The following is a 10,042-nucleotide window of genomic DNA, read 5'->3' as shown; positions in this document are numbered from 1 at the left end:
TGTATAGTTATAAATTATGTTTGAAATTGAAATTCTTTGAAATTTGATATAATATTTTCTCTCTCTCAACAAACACAAATTGTGCACATGTCTAGTGTTCAATCGATCCGCATGACACATTTATGTAGACGACAATGTCGGTATACGAATAAAATATTTAGCCGTATATATTCAGTGTATATTTCCAACGAATGAACACTAGATACGTGCACGCTAGTATAAGTAGGAAAGGTGAACAACCTCAATCGATTTCCGCCGCGGAAGCTATAGTAGACACTACTCAATGTTTTAAGCGTTTTACCTGCCATTTTGAGTCAGGAATTGCGACAGTTTAAAGAACAAAATTTGACACATATTTCTAAATATCACAACGCGGTCCTTTTCAATTTAACTTTGCAATTTCGAAGCCGTAATTATAATTAATTAAAAGCCGATCATTCATAATAATTAATTAGCACGTTCTATTTTCTGGAATTTTAATTAACATTTTCTGTTTACAGTTTTACATAAATTGGAGAAGTAATTTATTAAATTGTTAATCGCGTATTTATGTGAGATACTAATAAAAATATCAATAAATATATATCTGATTAAAAGTTTTTAATAAAAGGAATAGAACGAGAAAGTAGTTTTTCCTCTCTCTATATATTCGCGATAAGATTCTTATGCGCTTTTCGATATTTTTGTTCCGCTTGTTTCTGAACGCTTAAATGACGCAATTCTTCTAGTCTCTAAAGTAGCCGGTGCGGAAATCGCGCATGAATCACCGTCCCGCATTAAAATGCATTTCACTTTCTCTGTCTGCATTTATTCCCCGATATTTTTCCAGGCCTAGAAAATCCTCTCCCATATTTCATAGAATTGTATAGAATAAAATTATATAATTTAATTATATTATATAATTTAATATAAGAATGACAACATAATTTTTAAAAAATAATTAATTATAATGTCGTACTCAACAAACTCTAGAAAAATATATATGATTGCTCATCTTTCATTAATATTTATTTTAATGAAAATTGCACAATCTAAAAACAATATAGAAGAAAGAAATTAATTACGAAATTGCAATGCCGTATCTCATATTCATACGCAATAAAAATTCAACGTCTCTCTTTCCAAGATTAATTAGAAGAAACGCGCGCACGTGTTGCGTTCAACAAATATTTGTTCGTGTAAAAAAAATAAAAGGCCGCGCTTTCGAAAAATTCGGGAAAGTCTCTGTAACAAGTGTATGTACGCACTGCGAGTGAAGTATATTCGTTTGTATTTCATTTCCGAGTGTATGCACATTCGGTTGTCCATTGTACATTCGTCCAGTGGTACCATATATAGACGAAAATTGCTCATGCGATTGTGAAAAAAAGAGAAAACCGAAGCGCGGTTTTTCTATCATTCGCGTGTTTTAAAATTCGACAATACTCTGTGCTATCTCTGTTATTGACAAGTGTTTTAAAATCATTTCGTTTCTTCATGGTTAAATTGTTTTATATATCTAACTCTTGTTTTCTCTAGAAATAATTTAATTATTATCAAATATGCTATGTAATAATTAAATTTTTATTCGTTGTGTGTGTCAATTTTTTTAACATTTTTTTCCGCATTACTAATTTATTTATATCTACTTGTAGATAACAACAATGTCAATTAACCACAATATGAATATGACATTCGTGTGACGTGTATGTTAGCTGGCGTATTTTTTGAACTATTATGTCGGATATGCTTGACATTTCGAGCAGGACGATACGCCCCCGGGATAAATTACAAGTTTAGCGAAAATAAACATCATGTCTGGATTGGAAGTATCGAATTCTCTACACAGTCCATGTCTACGTCATGCCGTTTATCGGACAGCAGATATTAACAACAGTTGAAACCATGCGATAATGACGTAAATCTGACTGGCAATAAATATTTTAATATTCCTCCAAAATGAATATATTAGACTTTCTCCGCGAGTGAGCGTGCATTAATTATAATACCTATGTATAATATACTCTTTTTTAATAATTCTTATGTATATTCTGTCACGTTCAAAAATTTCGAATATCTGCTTCATAAATATATTTTTCCAGATGCAATATACCTACATTTGAAATTAATTTCTTCTTTTTATTCTTGCGTCTCATATAACTTTTTAAAAATATTTCTCAAAAATAAAGTAGTCGAAATGTCGCTTTAAGAATGTTCTAAAATGTTATATAATTGATAACAATTTATATACTTTTATTTTTGAAACAAAAGATTTCCATTAAGTGTCCTCGTTACGTTTAAATTTTAAATGTCACTGATAAGTCGGGAGTAGGAAGCTGATTGTGAGTGAATCCTCGAAGTAATTACGAGTAGCAATCACCGAGTCTTCGAAGTGCACTTAAAAGACAAGTACACGACATTTTGTCTTTTTTTTCTATCAAAGTATTCGAAGCTATACATCGGAAGAGTAAATAGATTTTCGCGCTGTCGTTAAAAACTGTAATTAGATTAAAACGCGGACCGTCTGTGTCAAGGAAATCGCTCAGCCATCTCGGCGTCCTCTATTAACCTTATTAAGGACGAACCGGGCGACAACCTTGCCTTGTAATTCCGTAACCCTATATTGCAACTTGATTCGTGCCAGTTGCGCTCCTTCGTCGCGAAATTAGTGGCTCGATCTTGAATGTTATTTAGCGTCAAAACGGGCAAATAAAGGTGCGATGCACGTCTTTGTAAAATGTACCTGAATGTAGGAAGTGTATTTGTTCCTAATAAGAAGTTTCCGGAAATGGTAAAAACGGATAAAAAAATAATTTAAAAGATTCAAATCTTATGCAAAATTATTAAAATGAGCCAATATTTTTGTAAGATTATCAATATTAATACAGAATAAATTATGTGTGATAATAAAGACAAAATTAATTTTAAATTAAATTTATAAAAACATGAGAGAAAAAAAAAAAAAATTTATATTTAACTAATTAATCTTTCATCAAAAGTAGCTTATACTGATTAAATTTTCATTTATATCATACTATAAACAGAAATAATTGTTTAAATTTAAATTATAGCTTATTTTAGCTCAATCCCATTTATTTTACTTAAAACAATGAACGGATTAAGATAATTGTAGAATTAGCACAAGGATTTCAAACAATAACGGTCAGTGCTGGTGACTGCCTCGTATGTCAAGGAAATCCTCTCATTTTAATCTCCGTCTCTTTAATGTCAGAATGTCGCTGGCTAAGCCTTGCGATTTGTTGGAAAACCTTGGTCTGGTTCGTCGCTAGCGATTAAATAGAACGTGATTTTTGTGAGCAGAGATTGATGCACATACGCACGATATGCATAAATTACATACATGATAAATACATGTAAATGCAATCGATTAACATATAAAGTTGTAACACTTTTGATTTAGAGCAAGTCCTGTTTTGATGCAACTTTCGCTTACTTTCTAGTGTAAAAGTGGATGAGTAATATCGCAATTTTAATAAGAAAAATATAGCTAATAATTTTTCGTATTTTTCGTATAAATATATCACATTTTGTACAACTTATTTATATATTGTACACATGTTATTTTAAAAATATGTTTGATTAAATATTTTTTTATTCCTCTCTCGGATGCATGAATGCAACCATGAATTTTCTACAAAATTACCATTTTATATGTATGTCGATGTAACATCGGACACGCTATATATGTTGACTTGCGACATCGAGGAAAATTTCATCTGTCGGTGTCACCGATAATTTAGCGAGGGGCGTATGATTGATTTTATTTATAACATCAATCGTCATTCGTCATGCGTCACTCGTCTAATTAATACATCTTTCCAACACGTTTGCTTAATTATTAATATTAATAAATATTAATAAAAAGACGCAACAAAAATCGATGAATAAAAATTCGATGCAATTCCTTTCTAAAAAAGGCATTAAAGTATATTAAAACATATAATTTTATTTTACTTTGAACAAACTGTCAAACTCTCGCGATGACAGCCTCTCGATGCTATACGAATGTAACGCACAATCAAGAGAATCAAGACAGCCAATAAATCGCGGAAAAGATACAACAATACTTGCGAGAATAAACTTAACATGCCTTTTTTAGAAAGGGATTATAATACTTTCAATTCAATCGAAATAAACAATTTCTCACTCACCGATACGTGCAATAGCGGAGTTGTAGTAGACAGCACACACATTGATCTGAAAACAAAATATTCAAATTATGTATATACATGTGTGTATGGAGGGGAGAGGGTGTATGTGTGTGTATAGGGTGTTTGAAAGTCTGGAAACGGTTGAATATCTCAATGCAATTTAGAAAGAAATGTTTTTAGATATTTTGCATACCTCACAGTTGCCCCGCTGTTGCCCGATTCCTCCCCGGGCCTCCTCCTCCTCTCTTGGTCCTTCGTAGCACTCACGATATACTCGCGAAAACACGAATAATTACGATCGCTCGACACTTTACACGGCACTCCCGACACGCGAAACTATACGGCTCCCGATGCGACGCGTGAATCGCACGCGTATTTCGCGTACATTGCGCAATGAGAATTAACGATGTGAAAACTATAATTGCACGAATCAACGTCCGTTCGACACTCGAGAATCTCGCGCGCAGCTTATCAGCAATGCTACCTGTAACAAATAAAATAAAATATTACTATTTTAATTTTTATAACATGTTATTATTTAAAAATTTAATTAGCAAATTTTTGCTTTATTAATATTTTTTGACAGAAATCAGCTGATTAAAGCGTTAATTTGCTAATTAATTTTTAATATAAAATTTGTTATAAAAGTTAAAATAATAATATGTTTTAAACAATATGTTGTAATTCTTTAAACTCGATTAATATTTTTGACAGTTATCAGCTGATTTCTGTCAAAAAATATTAATAAAATATTATAACATATATTATTTACAACATATTACTATTTTAATTTTTTAACATATTATTATTTCAAAATTTAATTAACAAATTAACGCTTTAATCAACTAATTTCTGTGAAAAAATACCAATCGAGTTTAAACAAACTTTATATTATTTTTTTTAAATATCATTTTTTTTAATATAAAATCGAAGAATGACGTGCACGTAGTGCGCACTTGTGTTGTTCTAGTAATTAATAAATAATTGTTTCATGTCTCGCGTTTAAATTAGTATAAAATTATTAGATTATGTATAATGAATTCTTTTTATCCATAATCTCTTGATACGCGAACGATAATTAATTAATTGAGTTGTGAAATCTTGTTTTAGGCAGTTAATAATTCCGCATCGTTTAACGTTTAAACCTGCTTCGATGCATCTGTGGCCCTTGCGCGTGTGCACGCGATATTCTGATATTAACTTTAAAGATCCCTCGAGAATATAGAACGAAATACATTTTGTCTGAAATACGCTTTGCTCGAGTTAAATCGAACTCAACCAATCCAGCTTTCCAACAACGGAAATTCCTAACCCCGAGTTGTAATCCGGGAAATTGGATTTGCAAGTTTCTCATACTTTATTGAAGCTTGGGGCGAAAATAAATCCGTTAATAATTAATAAGCGAGGACTTGCAAAAATTGTCACACCAGCATGTTAAATGTATATAGGTTATACATTAATTTATAAAAGTTCGAGGTAAATAAACAATGAAAAAGAAAGAAACAACGAGAAACTAAAAATTCTACATAAAATCGCGGTGTTACGTGTCAAATACAAAAATTACTATTGCATTACTTAGGTATATTTTCTAGTTTAATAAGAAAAAGAGAATCTAATATAAGAATTATTTAATTAATTAAATTCTTGCCTTTCGTGATAAACGAATAAAATTTATTAACAAATATTTTCGTGTGAAAGACAAAGAGAATAGTCACAAACTTTTCAGACTTTTAAATGTGTGCAAATATTCTGGATTAAATAAAATCTTTTAGAACTTTTAGCAAATTATTTTTTCCGTACACTGAAACAAATTAGTTGTTAACTTGACTAAATCGTTTAACTTAATTACTATTTTGTTAATTGAACATGTATAAGTATTTAAGTCAAATACACGTTTTGTTAGATTTAATATGTTGTATTTAATTTAAATATTTATATATGTTCAATTAACAAAATAGTATTTAGTTGAACGATTTAATCAAGTTAACAATTTTTTATTTTAGTGTACGGGAATCTTAAGAAATGTCACAGTACTTGTTTTTTGTTCAAGATATAAAAACTATCACTAGAAAATTTTTGTATGTGCAAACTTTCACGGTTGTAAAGCTTTCTCTCTTCTCTCTCTCTCTTATACATCTTTTATATATATCTCTGACATAATTTTTGCAAGTCTATTATATTATATTAACCGAAGATGAAGCTAAAAAATAATTTATTATTCACCGGTATGATGCGCAACAACGGAGTTGTAGAATATAATGTTAATCTATAAAAAAGAATAAATATGTCCACTATAAAAGTAGCGTCCAAAATTTTGTTAATTTATATTTAGAAAGGTAATTTAAATTGATTTTATAATAATATAAATTAATATTTAATAAAAAGAGTTACATAATTTTGAAAAAAAAATCTTCTTAGATATAATTTTTTTGATATATGTTTTACTGTTTTGAGATATGTCTTATTTTTTAAGTATTCAAAGAAGATCTTGACATTTAAATTTTATATTTGCCCATTACAAAAGAATTTTTTTTTTTTTTTGCTATAAAGAAAATCTTATTTTGTAAAATTTTTAAACTAAAAACTATTGAATTTTGATCTTCAGTGCTTAAAATACACTTTAATAATGAGTAATTAAAAAAAAGTGGCACGCATAAGATAATTTTATATTATGCAATGTGAACAAACATATGTCTCTTCTTGTGATTGATTTGTGGAATCCCTTAAATGCACACCTGCGGAATGTAAGCACTGACTCATATGAGTTATCGATTTTACCTACATAAATCAAGTAACGAGATTGCGTAATGAACTGACAATTTACTCGTCGATGTTCGTCGAGCGTGTTTATCAAACAACTCGCTTCACAATTCACTTAACATGATCTATGGGTCGAATTATACACGCGAGGATTCGAACCGAGCTCGCATATATCCGTGGATCATAAAGTGAACGAATTATTCTTCTGTTAGACGTTATGCTTAAACGTTTCTGTTCTTTTGTCACATAAATTGGTAAGTACAAATTTAAGCAACAGCTTGTTTTTTCGGACCTAATCTGTTTAAAAAAAAATATTGCGAAACTCTTATTTTATCATTATCTTGCGACAACTATGATTACAGCAATTTCCTAAACTGTATAAAAATATGACTCACTGATACTGTAATCGATCAAGTTGCATTTTTCATGCTCACTGACACCGTAGAACTCGATTGCGTTATAGTTGCCGGTTTTGTTTATAGAAAGTCAGCAATCTTGATCTCCGTATAACATTCGTTAAGTATATATGTATATGTATATAGACAAGAATGAGAAATAAAATAGCAAGTATTTGACTTACGTAAAAATCTTAAATTTTTTTTAGCGATTTTTAGCTTTTTCGAAAAGTAATTAACAGAATAGTTGATTCAATTTCTGAAACATCTTGCATAATAAATGTAGCGAAAATTTTCTTCGTAAAATTAATCGATTTACGCACAGAAGAGAGCCATTAAACTTTTCATCGCTGCGCAATAACCTTAAAAGGAAAGTTTTAATAGTGTATAATCATGATAATATTTAGAGAACTAAAGTCGCTAAATTTTTCACGCTACGCTTCTCAATTGTAATATACGGTTATGTGAAAAGTTTCTCGACATATGTAATAAAAATGACTATGTAATAAAATGAATTATTCGAATTGGCGCGAGACCAGTAAAAAAGTTTTTAAATAAAGTTTTAAATAAATCAGTCACACGTCCATCAGTCACTGGATTATCAGTAAGGAGGAAAATATGATTTTCGAATACACAACTCATAACCAGGAAGTCACATGCACTGCAACGAATATATACAGCGAATTTTCGCATTTTATCGCGTACGCGTGCGATAAAAAGCATATGTACCTAACAGACGCGCGAAAAAAAGTGCATTCTCCTGTGCCATCGCATGTGAACGTCAGAGGGAAGTGATTTACGCAAAAAATAAAAATCACAATGGCCCTGCGTATCGCCATCGCGTAAAACGCAGACGACGTGCGGAAAATTGAAAGTACAAGTTGAGCAACAACTAGCAAAAATTCAGAAAACTTCTTTTACATATATTCTTTCTGTAAGTTTTAGCTCTTTAGGTAATTACTCATTTAATCTAATAAAATCTTTAAATTTAATTGCATTATTAGAGTTTCATATAATACCTACATTTGTCAGTTTAGAATATTATTCACACATTTAATTAAATATCAGGAATTTGATCGAAAAAGTTTGAAATTGATTAAAATCTATTCATGTTTAATGACACATTTCTGAAAATCATGCTTTATTAAATTAATTAATTCCACAATGAAAACTAATATAACAATTGACTTCTGCCCAGCAATTATCTAACTCAAAAACAGTAATAAGAACGATCGCTACTGTCGCTTGCTTGGTTTCCGGTGCTGCACGTACAATTTTCAAAGACAAAGCACGTAACGAAAAGACAAGCATAACAGTGTACATCACACCGACAATTTTGGTATTTTTTCCTGGTATATCTACATACATATGTATATGTGTGTGTGTATACACTCGTAGATAATTACCATCTGTCTCTGCGGAAAAATACTGTAATATATGAGACTAAGTTGACTATGAGAGATAAGTTTCACCATATCTCTTCAACAAATTTTATTCAAAGGTAACAAATAACAATTCTGTCTAATATCAATTTGTGTTGTCGAGTAATTCGAGAGAAAAAATGTGTCCAAATTATAAAACATATTGCGTAGCACATCGATCATGTTCTATGATATTATTTTAATTCATATTACATACTATATTACTGTTCTTGAGATATACATTTGTGCTATATATTAACAATTTATTTTTTTGCTTATTTTTTTATTTAGTTAATTTATATTATTTAAATATGACTCATTAATTGAACACACATTTTAATAATAATAAGATTGATTTATTAAATTTTAATAAACTACCTCGAGACTTTATTGGTATTAATATTTTTCTATCTTTTTCTCTCTATCAAAGGCAGTTAGTTATTCAGGAAAATCTGAAGAACAATAGATATTGCGCTGTGTATTCATGACATTATCCCGCCGTGGATTTCCGCCTTTTACTACCAGAATTCCATTCACGTCATAGATCGGTATGCGCATATACACGTAATACACGAGCAGTCAATAATATCTTCTTTCCAAATCTCTCTCTAGCAAGTCGAGATAGAGATAGAAATTATGTTCTGAGCGCGTATTCTCTTTAAGGTTATGATCAATCATCAATTGCAAATTTAAAGTCTCGTAAGCGCTAAGTATAAAGTTTTCAAAGAAAATCGCATCTATTTGAAAATTTTATAAAATATATTATTAATTATACGCATAGTAAAGCATTATATTTCGAAAGTTGGCAGCATTGATTGCAAGTGGCGAATAAATTTTTGTGCGTAAAACGTACATTTAAAGAACTTTCAATGGATGATGTATACATGTTACTTTCATGCGTATTAATCATTCGACCATTATATTCGTATAAATGTTGTCAACGATATAAATAAGAAGACATATTTCAAAGAATAACATACATGTCACATTTTAACAGCCATGTTCGATCGTGTATCATTCATCAATCTCCGCGGGCGTGCAGGTTTATCTTAATATTATTCCTCTTATTCGCACACAATTTGCGCGACGAACGAAGTAAATAGCCACTTACCGATGAGAGATGAATGGCTCGACAAACACAGCACGGCAATATTTTCTGACCAAATCTTCCACTCGTCGTAGAACCGCAGGAACGCGCGTCGCACGTTTTTCGCCACCGAGACGGCGTGAAGTATGCGCGCGGTGCTTGGACGCAGCGCATGCGCGCGGCTGTCTCGGCGGCTTCAAAAGTGTGCGTCGTCGCTATACCTCCGCG

The 10,042-nt window shown here is 30.8% G+C and overlaps 1 protein-coding gene across 1 annotated transcript in view; it reads right to left on the bottom strand.

Annotated features, from left to right (window-relative positions):
• LOC145946593 (cyclin-dependent kinase 4) overlaps positions 1 to 4,585 on the bottom strand; it is a 49,355-nt gene extending 44,770 nt beyond the window's left edge. Inside the window, exons 1-2 of the mRNA XM_083056301.1 lie at positions 4,345 to 4,585; positions 4,152 to 4,197 (exon numbers count right to left, since the gene is read on the bottom strand). The gene's annotated coding sequence lies outside the window, so the exon portion shown is untranslated. The remainder of the gene's footprint in view (positions 1 to 4,151; positions 4,198 to 4,344) is intronic.
• Positions 4,586 to 10,042: the final 5,457 nt, after the last annotated feature.

Source organism: Prenolepis imparis, unplaced genomic scaffold (genome assembly GCF_030444845.1).
Source record: "Prenolepis imparis isolate NDT839.2.m4 unplaced genomic scaffold, iyPreImpa1.0 SCAF_17, whole genome shotgun sequence".
In the NCBI taxonomy this organism is placed as follows: domain Eukaryota; kingdom Metazoa; phylum Arthropoda; class Insecta; order Hymenoptera; family Formicidae; genus Prenolepis; species Prenolepis imparis.
Note: the sequence above shows the minus strand (reverse complement) of the source record. Positions and strands in the feature narration are given on the sequence as shown.